Below are 10,101 nucleotides of genomic sequence, written 5' to 3' on the forward strand. Positions count from 1 at the left end.
CCCTGCTACAGATGTCTGCCTGTGACAGCTTTTCCTACTTGGCTTGTGACCTTTGGACTACACTTCGTTGTAGGCCTTCCTTTGTAGAGCCTCAGTTAACATATCTCCAAGAATAGTGGCTGGCCTGGCAAGATGTTCTGGAGAGAAATCATGACGAGAGCGGCATTCCTCTGGGGGTTGTGGGTGCACCTGTTTTTAACACACGTTCTTATTTAAAAGTCTTATTAAGCTCACAAGTTTCCCCAGGAATATTTTGTTGTGTTGATTAACTTATCTGTGCTATAAAAATCAGCCAGTGTTTCCTCTGCTATAGAAACCAGTGAGCATCGCTCTTGAGAGGGAAGAGGAGTTAATCTCCAGTTCTGCTTAAGGACTGAAAGGAAAATGAACTTGGACTGAAACTTTTACATACATGCATTCAGAGTTTCAGGTTTAAATCTAGACCAGTTTTTGGATGTGACCCACAGATAAGCGAAGATCAGTTTCACTATGGAAGGGTCCTGCACGAAGGGGAAACTTGCCATTCTGGAAACCTGAAATCCAGCAGAGAATTGTCTTGGAACAAGTACAGTTGTAAGTGGTGTTATTTCTTTTCTTCTTTTATGTATTTGGTAGTGTCCCACTATACAGCTCAGACTCATAGTGATCCTCCTGTGTTCAGCCTCTCCATTGCTGGGAGTACAGGTGTGTACCACCACACCCGGTCTTGGTGGCTGGCTCAGTGTGCCTGGCAGTGGGGCCTGTGCGGCATGTGGTGCCAGAGATTGAACCCCATCCCTGCACTTGCTTAAGCAGTTGCTTAGTCTGCTGAACCATCTTGCCAGCCCAATAGTGTTATTTCTTAGGGGCACAGCAGTGGAAGGGGACCGAAGAGTGATAAGTATGACACAAGAACTAAATCATAACCATCTCAAATGCAGAAGAACAATTAATATCAACAGCTTTCCCAGGGTGGATTAGAGCCCTACCTTAGCAAAACATGCCTCCAGAAACAAAAGCTATGATTGGTCCCAACTCCATTGCCAAGCAAAAAATTAAACCAATAATCAAAGATTCTGAATGTCTGCTTTTAACCTTTGAAAGAGAATGAGAGAAAATGTGAATGTGTCACTCTTATATTATTTAGGGCTTAATTGCCATCAAATGACTCTGAATCAAAAAATTATAAAATCCCAGCTTGTAAAAGAGATCTATCATATCCAGGGACAGACATAGACAGATAATAATCCAAAGGAAATCTCACCCCTAAGACAAAGAGGTCTTCAGGACATTTTGGGTTTTCCATTTAGTTATCCAGGTAACTTTCCTCCAAAGCAGTGCTCACTAGCTCTATTTAAACCCACTCTGAAAATATGTATCCCTGGGTATCTGTAAAACCCTTATGGTACCTGACCTGAGTGCACATATGTTACTTTTTTTTTGGTGCTGGGAATCGAACTCAGAACCTTGCCAGGCAGGTGCTTGCCAGGCAGTTGCTGTGCAGCTGAACTGTACCCCTGGATATATTAGAGTATTTAAACAAGATAACACATCTCTCCCAGAAGGGGAACTGGACTTTCAGACTTAATAAAAAAAGAAAGTGAAAAAAAAAAAACCCACCCCAATTACAACCTGTGAGAAATAGGAAGTTACTTCTTCTCCAGTGACTCCTTGCACTGAGATAAAATGGCTGGAAGAAAAGCCAGGGTTGAAAAGAAGGACTGAGAAATGTGCTAGTATCCATCAGTAGGCTGGTTCATTTTTCTCTCTCTAGTCATGATTACCTGGGGCTGCTGCATGGTGATGACAGTCCAGCCAGAGGGAGAGAGTAGAGCGTGCCTCTGTGTGTGTGTGTGTGTGTGTGTGTGTGTGTGTGTGTGTCCTCAGTCTCACTGGACTAGCTGGTAGGATGGGTCTGAGCTCTGGGGCCTCCACCTCAGGGTGCAGTCTGGCTTCCAGTGGCCACTTTGGCAATCAGGGCATGGTTTAGGAGCCCTCTTATGTCAGTCAGCCCCTCCTAAGGTGTTCTGTCCTGAAGCGTTCTGTCGCAGTAGCAGGGGAATTGAGTCATCAAGCTCTTCTTGGAACCCCAAGAAACAGACTTATGGTCTATTTCTTTTTTCTTTCTTTCTTTGCGGAACCAGGGATTGAACTCAGATCCTTGCGCTTGCCAGGGAAGTGCTTATTCCACTGAGCCAGCTCCCAGGCCCCCGGTCTATTTCTTTTAAGGTTGCAACTAGGGCAGCTGCTTTTGGTTACCTCCCTTGGCCTCTTCCTGGTCACGATTATAAAATACTGAAGAGGAAATTTTTACTGAAGTACCAGGTGATTCATGTGCAGCAAAAGCTATCTTTGCAGCCTTTCTTAATACCTGGGGCTGACTGTATAATAAAGCAGTCTTTAAGAATAATCTGTCCTTCCATCAAATCAGGAGCTAGGGATGTATGTTTCATCAGTAGCTCTCACAAACAATCTGAGAAGGCAGAGGAGTTTTCATCTTTCTCCTGATAAATAGTTGACAATTTATTTACTTATTTTTCCCCTACCCTGATAATTAAAAATAGCTGAAGGTCTTAGTTTTTGTCCTTCTAAGATCTTCAATAATACAATTCTGAAAATCTCTCTTTCTAATCCCATGTCTGATTGGTAGGCCAGGACCACTTGGTCTGCAGTAAGGATCAGCTGTTTTCCTCACTGTCTTTTGACACTTTAAAATTAATATAATATTCATCCCCAAATGTAAGAGTAGTTTATAGTGCTGCTTGTTTCTCAGTAGGTGTCAAAGTTTGATTTAAGAGTAATGTTACATCTGCCCAGCCTAGATAATAGGTCTGAGTAAGTCCTCCAAAGACTTCAGTGTACTTAGCAGGCTCACCTGGAAGCTTTCCTAGATCTTGTTTGATCTGTCTTAGGTCACTGAAAAGAAATGACATATGAATGCAGGTAGTTTCATATGGCTTAAAATTATATTTTGAACACAAATAAGAATTATTTCATAGGGGCTGGGGGAATAGCTCAGTGGCTTAAGTGCCTGCCTGGTAAGCACAAGGTCCTGAGTTCAATCCTCAGTGTAAAAAAAAAAAAAAAGAAGAAGGAAAGAACTATTTTTTAATGTAAAGAAAAATCTGAAAATAAAGTAATTCTGACTATTTCCTATCTTTCTTGAAATATAAGTCTAGGGGCTGGTGAGATGGCTCAGTGATCTAAAGCACCTACTTAGAACAAGCTTAGCAAAGCACAGGGACCGCAGTTCAATCCCCCAGCACCACATGCCAGCCAGCCCCGCCCCTGGTGGGCTGAGCTGACCACACACACACACACACACACACACACACACACACACACACATAAATAAAATTAAAAAAAAAAAGAAATATAAGTCTATATGTAAAATAGTATCATATTTAGTACTTTCCTTGGTACTCTACTTTGGCTTTGTGGTAGGCAGGCCATAGAAAAATATTAAATAACTATTTTTCAATATGTGAGGGTCAAACTTTTTCTAGCACTTAAGAATACATTCTAGGGGGCTGGGGAGATAGCTCAGTAGAACAAGTGCTTGCCTGGCAAGTTTAAGTGCAAGGGCCTGAACTAAATCCCTGGTTCTGCAAAAAAAAAAAAAAAAAAGAAAAGAAAAGAACATATTCCAGGGCTGGCCCAATAGATCAGCAGATTAAAGTGCCTGCTTAGGCAGAGTGCAGTGGCCAGAGTTTGGGGTTTGATCCCCTGTGTGCTTTGCTGGCCCCCATCCTCAGGGCATGCTGAGATGGCAAAGGCGAATGACACTGGGCATGGTGGTGCTTACCTATAATCCCAGTGGTTGGGATTATAGTATTTCAGCCCAGAGGCTGAAAACAGGAGAATCACTACAAGTCCGAGCCATGTAGTGAGACCCTGTCCTAAATACAATAAAAAAAGAATATATTCTAAAGGAATAAGAAATTTTGACATTGAGTACCCCATCTGAAACAAGAAGAAGAACTGGCATCCCTTTTAATTTCTACTTGATTTTTATATTCTCAAGGTGTCAAGCCACTTCTTTCCAATTCTTTGAGACAGTGAGACAAATGATCTGTTTTGCTCTATCTAAATGGCAATGATTTTCATCCTGCAAAAGAGATTGCCTTTGGAGATAAAGAGTCAAGTAAGTGGCTTGGAGAAATTCTGCCCTGAGTTCTAGGATGAAGAATCCTCCAAGGCATTCATATTATCTTACCACCCAGGCAACCTTTCTTAGCATCAAGACAAAGCTATGCTTTACTTAAAAATCTACTCTAAAATTTTCCCGGAAGCTCAAAGGTTAAAGTTATACTCATCAACTCATCACTTAGCAACCAAAATTCCCATATTAGTAAAAGCACATTTATCAGTTTTCTATATGCACATGAGAGAAGAGAAAGGCCAACTAAAACCTCTTTTTTACTCTTAGCATATGCAAGGTGCACATGTACATTGTTCCCTGACAGCTACTTTCCTGCAAACAGTTGCTGCAAGCTGCCTTGGCCTGGTTTTTTGGAAGGAGGAGTGGTCTAACTACTAGGTAGTCCTAAAGTTAACCCCTTTAATTAATTGGAGAAAAACTTGGGGGGAATTTCTAACTTATTAGCAGAGAGAGAAGTATGCTAGATAAATGGAGATTCCCCCCTCCCAGGAGATTTTTCAGGACCCAGCTTCCAATGAGAAGCCTTTAGGTATCTACCAGAGAGTATTCTTGGCCATGACCTCTGTTGGCCCTTGGGAGTTGGGGTGGAGGATTTTCATGGTTGAAGTCCCAAGGTTAAAGAATAAATGTGTGAAAGACATCAGCACCACAGCAGGCAGCATGGAGAAGAGACGAGCACAAAGGTATAAGAGCAGAAGAGTACAAGAGTGAGTGCAAGAGCAAGAGCTGACTGCATCTTTATTGTATAATTCTTATACAAGTTGTTATTTCATATTTACATTCTTACATAGTGCCATAACCAGCGCATCACATGTGTGCTTGCCTATTCTGAGTCACGGCTATATAACTCTATCCCACTGTGCACCTGAGCTAGACAAGCAGGGTCACATCACCAGGTGTCTTAAATGCCCTTGACCTTTGAAGCAGTTTGAATGATTACCCACAACTCCAATTATCCTCTCAGCTTCCACTACTCCCACACAACCAGAGATTTGTCTCCAAATTACTGTTTGTATTTTATAAGGAACAGATAAAAGCCTAAGTTGTCTAAAAACTGAAGAAAAATCATTACACAGAATTTTACAAGTTTACAGTAAAGGTTTCAAAGTTCCTATCTTATTGGTGAAAATATTTTCCTCCCCTACATACAGAAATGATGAGAACTGGACCTAGGAGGGGACTGAGAGAGAACCAAGATATTGGAGATTCTGCCTTAAACTAAATGTGCTTTGGTCCCTTAAGTGTTGTGCTTAGGAAATAGCTCCTTCTAGTCTTATCCAGAAGTCAGCTCTTTTAACAGGCTTTCAGGTTTAGTTTCCTGAGGAAGACTTAAACTGACACACACACTCCATGTGCATCCTCCTGGATGCGCAAAATCTTGATGTCTCATCTGACCCAGAGATGGGGGATGCATTCCTCATCTAAGATGACTTCTCTGTCTTTGGCATTGGCAAGTAGGCATTTCTTATAGTCTTGGCTTAAAGTTTCTCAGTTGTTGGATAGGACAGATAGGATCCTTTCTCACTAATTTTACATGCCTCTGCAAAGGAAAGTACAAAGTGGCAGGGAGAAATCAGAAAAAGGACATCTTCTCATATTTACAGTGGATTATTGAGGCAACTTGCTCATAAGTCATCATTCTCAGCCTGGAAAGGTGAGAATGGGAAATCTCAAGAGCTAAGATTGGGGGCCCAGGAGATGGCGCAGTGGAATAAGCGCTTCCCTGGCAAGTGCAAGGATCTGGGTTCAATCCCTGGTTCAGCAAAAAAAAAAAAAGATAAATTTCAGACTTTTGGGGCTGGAGAGATGGCTCAGTGGTCTAAAGCACCTACTTGGAACAAGCTTGGCAAAGCACAGGGACCGCGGTTCAATCCCCCAGCACCACATGCCAGCCAGCCGCGCCCCCTGGTGGGCTGAGCTGGCCACACACACACACACACACACACACACACACACACACTAAATGTTAATAAAAAAAAAATAAAAAATAAAAAAAGAGCTAAGATTGTCTCCTCACCAGTGGAAGCTCAGGCCAGAAAGGAAATTGAGACAGAACAGGCTTGAGGTTTCCTCAAGAGCGTGAAGGAAATTAAAAAAAAAAAAAAAAGTGTAGAGGAGCGATCAGGGCGGTCTGTCTCAGGGAAACTTGTCCCTCAAATCTTAAGAATGGCTATTGACCTATTGTCTTTTAACTGCTGGATGAAGTCCCATAATTTATTAATAGGCACGCATATTTTTTAAATATAAACTAGATTTCATAAAAAGACCCATTTTTACAGTATCTCATATCAATGTCCACCAGGGAGTGCTCAAATACTACTTTTTCCTAGTTCTAGTGCCTGTGATAACAAACAAGAGTTAGATCAAACAAGAAATGCTAGTAAATTAGGACTAAATCCAAATGCAACATATGCAAAACAAAAATAAAAGTCCCATTAAAGAAACACAACCTCCTTGTGTTCTCAACTTAAATTTATCATCATTTAAACAAACAGACAAGGCCTAAGCAATTGACAAGGACAAATCATAAAATTCAAGATACAGGGAATTGACAAAGACGTAAAATTTAAAGCGTAAGTCAGGTTAGACCCCAAGAGACAACCATGGCCACTAGGGCAGGTGGGATTGAAGCAAACAACAGTATGTTTATTTCAGGCTGGATGCAACCTGGTTAAGGGCAAGAAAGCTGTAGACACCGAACAAAGGAAGAAAATCTGCTTTATAGACTTAGGTATGAGGAGAGATCCTACAGAAAAAGATAGAAAATTTTAAGTTTCTCAGGAGCTACAGGTGGGTCTGGTGCCTCTTTGTTGGGGAGAATGTACAAGATGACAGTAGAATTTGCTGTCTTACAGAGTAGAATTCTATAGGCTCTATATTCTCAGGCTTTCCGTTAAGCCTGAGAACCAGGCCTGAGAGCCATCCTGATAAACAGATTTTAGTCTCTCTGGATGAGTGAGGGGGCTTTCCTGTTTGAGCAGACTGGTTTGTCAAAGTTTTTTCTCTTTATGTTGGGAGGGGTCTAATTGAGAGAAACTAACAGTATATGTACTTGACAAATAAGGACGGCAATTTTTGATTATCTAAGCAAGTCACTATCCAGAATCTATGAAACAAAAGCAAATGCAAGAGTCTAATTATCTTAGTGGGGCCTCCAAATGACATAAGAAGTATAGTATAGGGATGATATAGGACCTCCAGAGAATCCAATAATAGAAGGGAAATAATATAATCCCCAACCTGCTAGATGTTTGATGTGCTGAGTTTATGTTCTTTAAAATTAAAGAATTCTAGGAACAATGGAGGTTAATAGTAGGAATTATGCTTTGAGAGTGGTTGTCTAAGAAGGACAAAAGGGAGTCCCATGTGGGTGGTCTGGAGAATGTACTTCTCAAGGAAGTTTTATAGAGTAAAACCATGAGGTGAGGTAGCTATAAGGTGGGACAAATGTATAATTAACTAGTAAGATTACAAGTATAGTTGCTTAAGTAATATTGGCCCAGTGCAAAATCACAAGGTGGGTATGAGGTGGGACAAAACTATGGTCAACCAGTAAGATTACAAGTATAGTCACTTAGGTAACATTGATTTAATGGGGGTCAAATGGGGAAGCAAGTCATATAGCAAGTGTACATAAACCAAACAAAGACTTTTCCTGGAAAGGAGGGGCCAGGGAGGTTTGGGTCCCCCACCCACGCTGACTGATGCCTGTTTAGAATATGAATCCCTGCTGTTCAGGGGAAGTATGTGGGTGTAGCCATTTCTGTATCCTGAGATTCTGAGGTCTGACCTTCAAGGAATGCTCCTCCAACCACAACTGTCTTCTGCACTGAACTAGTCTGAGTGTCCCAGCCCTGTGTGACTGCCTATAGCATTTCTAAATGACTTAGTTAGTTATAATTACATCACACCCAAAATTCCTCAGGAATACTAAAAACTCATAAATCAGCTTAATTAAGAAAGAGTAGAAAGCTGATCCTAAGATAAAGGAGCAGATTGAGCAAATGCAGAGAATTTATTTTTTTGTTTTTCATTTTCCATTCTTATTGGTTTGTTATTATTAGTTGATGGAATAAGATAAAAATCCAGAACTCCCACTTATCACAAGTGAAAAAGAAAGAAAAATGAGTATGTGTTATGTAACAATTCTCAAATTTTTCATAGCTATTATTACTGGACCTGGAATCAGTATTCCCACTTTAAAGTTACTAATGCTACTTCGTCTATGTACAATCAATAAAAAGATTCATTGTCTGTTTTTATTTAATTTACTAGTCTCATATCTAGCAAAAATATTCTTGAAATAACTCTCTGCAGCACTAATTATCTATTTCTAACACAGTCAAATAATCATTAAAATTCTAAGTGTTGACCTAGGTCCAATAAAATAATGCCTCATACCATCAGTAGTAACATATAATCCATGAACTAATCTGCCTACACTAAAAAAAAAAAATGCTCTGAAGAGATTAACAGTGTGAAGAAGATTGTACAAGCCTCACTACAGTTCATAAAAAGTCATGATGCTCAGTTCATGGATTCACCACACAGCTTCTGACAATTACTTCTGTTTTCTCAGATTCTTAGAGCGCTCTCTCTCTCTTTCTCTGTCTCTCTCTCTGTTTTTCTTTTTTTTTTATACAGGGTCTCACTACGAAGTTTGGACTTGTAGTGATCCTCCTGTCTCAGCCTCCCCAGGGCTGGGATTACAGGTGTGTGGCACCACTCCTGGTTTTGGGGCCTGCACTGCACACCTGTGGTTTTGGGGCTGGCATGGCATGCACTACCAGGGATCAAACTCAGTACATTTCACTTGCCAGGCAGGTGCTTAGACCGCTGAGCTATCTCCCCTGCCTTGTTTCTCTTCCTCTTCTTAACAAGAACAGCTTTTTCCTCCAATAAATATACTTTTAGGTTGCCCTACATTATTGGAAGTAAAGTTCAGTCCCTGCTTGGATTTACTGTCATTCTTCAAATCTAGATTTGAATTTTGTTTTAATTTGTCTTTATTAACAGTGCATGACTCTGAGTTTTCTTCCCATTAGCTCAGAATTATTTAATTTCATAGCAAGTTGACCAGCATCTGTGTTGCCAAAGAGCACACAGCCAAACCCTTTGCCAACTCCTGTAACTGGGTCTCTCACAATCTTCACTGCCACAGTCCAGAAAGTGTTCGTTTACTTTGCAAGGGAGATTCCCAACAAATACTGATTTCTTATCCCAGATGCAAGATCAACTGGAATACAAAATCCACCTGCAATCTGGGCCCCATTCCTTTTCAATACTTTGTAGCAGCACACTCACTTTTTTTTTTTCTTTTATGTAGTCTGCAGCTAGGACTCATCATAGTGATCCTCCTGTTTTCAGCTTCCCCAGTGCTGGGATTACAGGCGTATGCCACCGTGCCCAGACTCAGTTGCTGGCTCCGTGTGCCTAGGGGTGGGACCAGCGCTGCATGTAGTAAGAGGTACTGAACCCTGATCCTTGCGCTTGCCTAGGCAGGCGCTTAGTCCCCTGAGCTATCTTGCCAGCCCAGCATGCTCATTCTTAAACACAACATAAACACTAATGTTTATCTGACCAGGATGAATTTTGCATTTGATTGCTGCCAAATTTTTAGATACAGTTCCCTCTGCTAGAATCAAAGACCAAAACTGTACCATTTGCCCATACTCTTTAAAAAATGATTTCAGCTTCTTATTACATGTGACAGGCAAATTCCCCATAAACACAGTCCTCTCATTTTTTAATCTCTCTTCTTCTTGGTTGATTGGGATTTTCTTTCTTTGACTTCAATCAAAGTTGTGATCTACATCATCAAGTACTTTTCTACTTTCTACATTAATACTAAACTGATAATTTTTTCTGCTTTGTTCTTATTTTGGGAGAATTTCTTCTTCTAAGCAAGCACTTGTTAAAGCATTTTCCCTGTTTGCCAACTTCTTGTCTGCATCAAACAT

The 10,101-nt window shown here is 40.7% G+C and overlaps 1 pseudogene; it reads right to left on the bottom strand.

Annotated features, from left to right (window-relative positions):
- Positions 1-5,766: 5,766 nt before the first annotated feature.
- On the bottom strand, positions 5,767-10,101 carry LOC101575730 (annotated as a pseudogene).

The sequence above is a fragment of the Octodon degus genome, unplaced genomic scaffold (genome assembly GCF_000260255.1).
Source record: "Octodon degus isolate 3935 unplaced genomic scaffold, OctDeg1.0 scaffold00093, whole genome shotgun sequence".
Taxonomy (NCBI): domain Eukaryota; kingdom Metazoa; phylum Chordata; class Mammalia; order Rodentia; family Octodontidae; genus Octodon; species Octodon degus.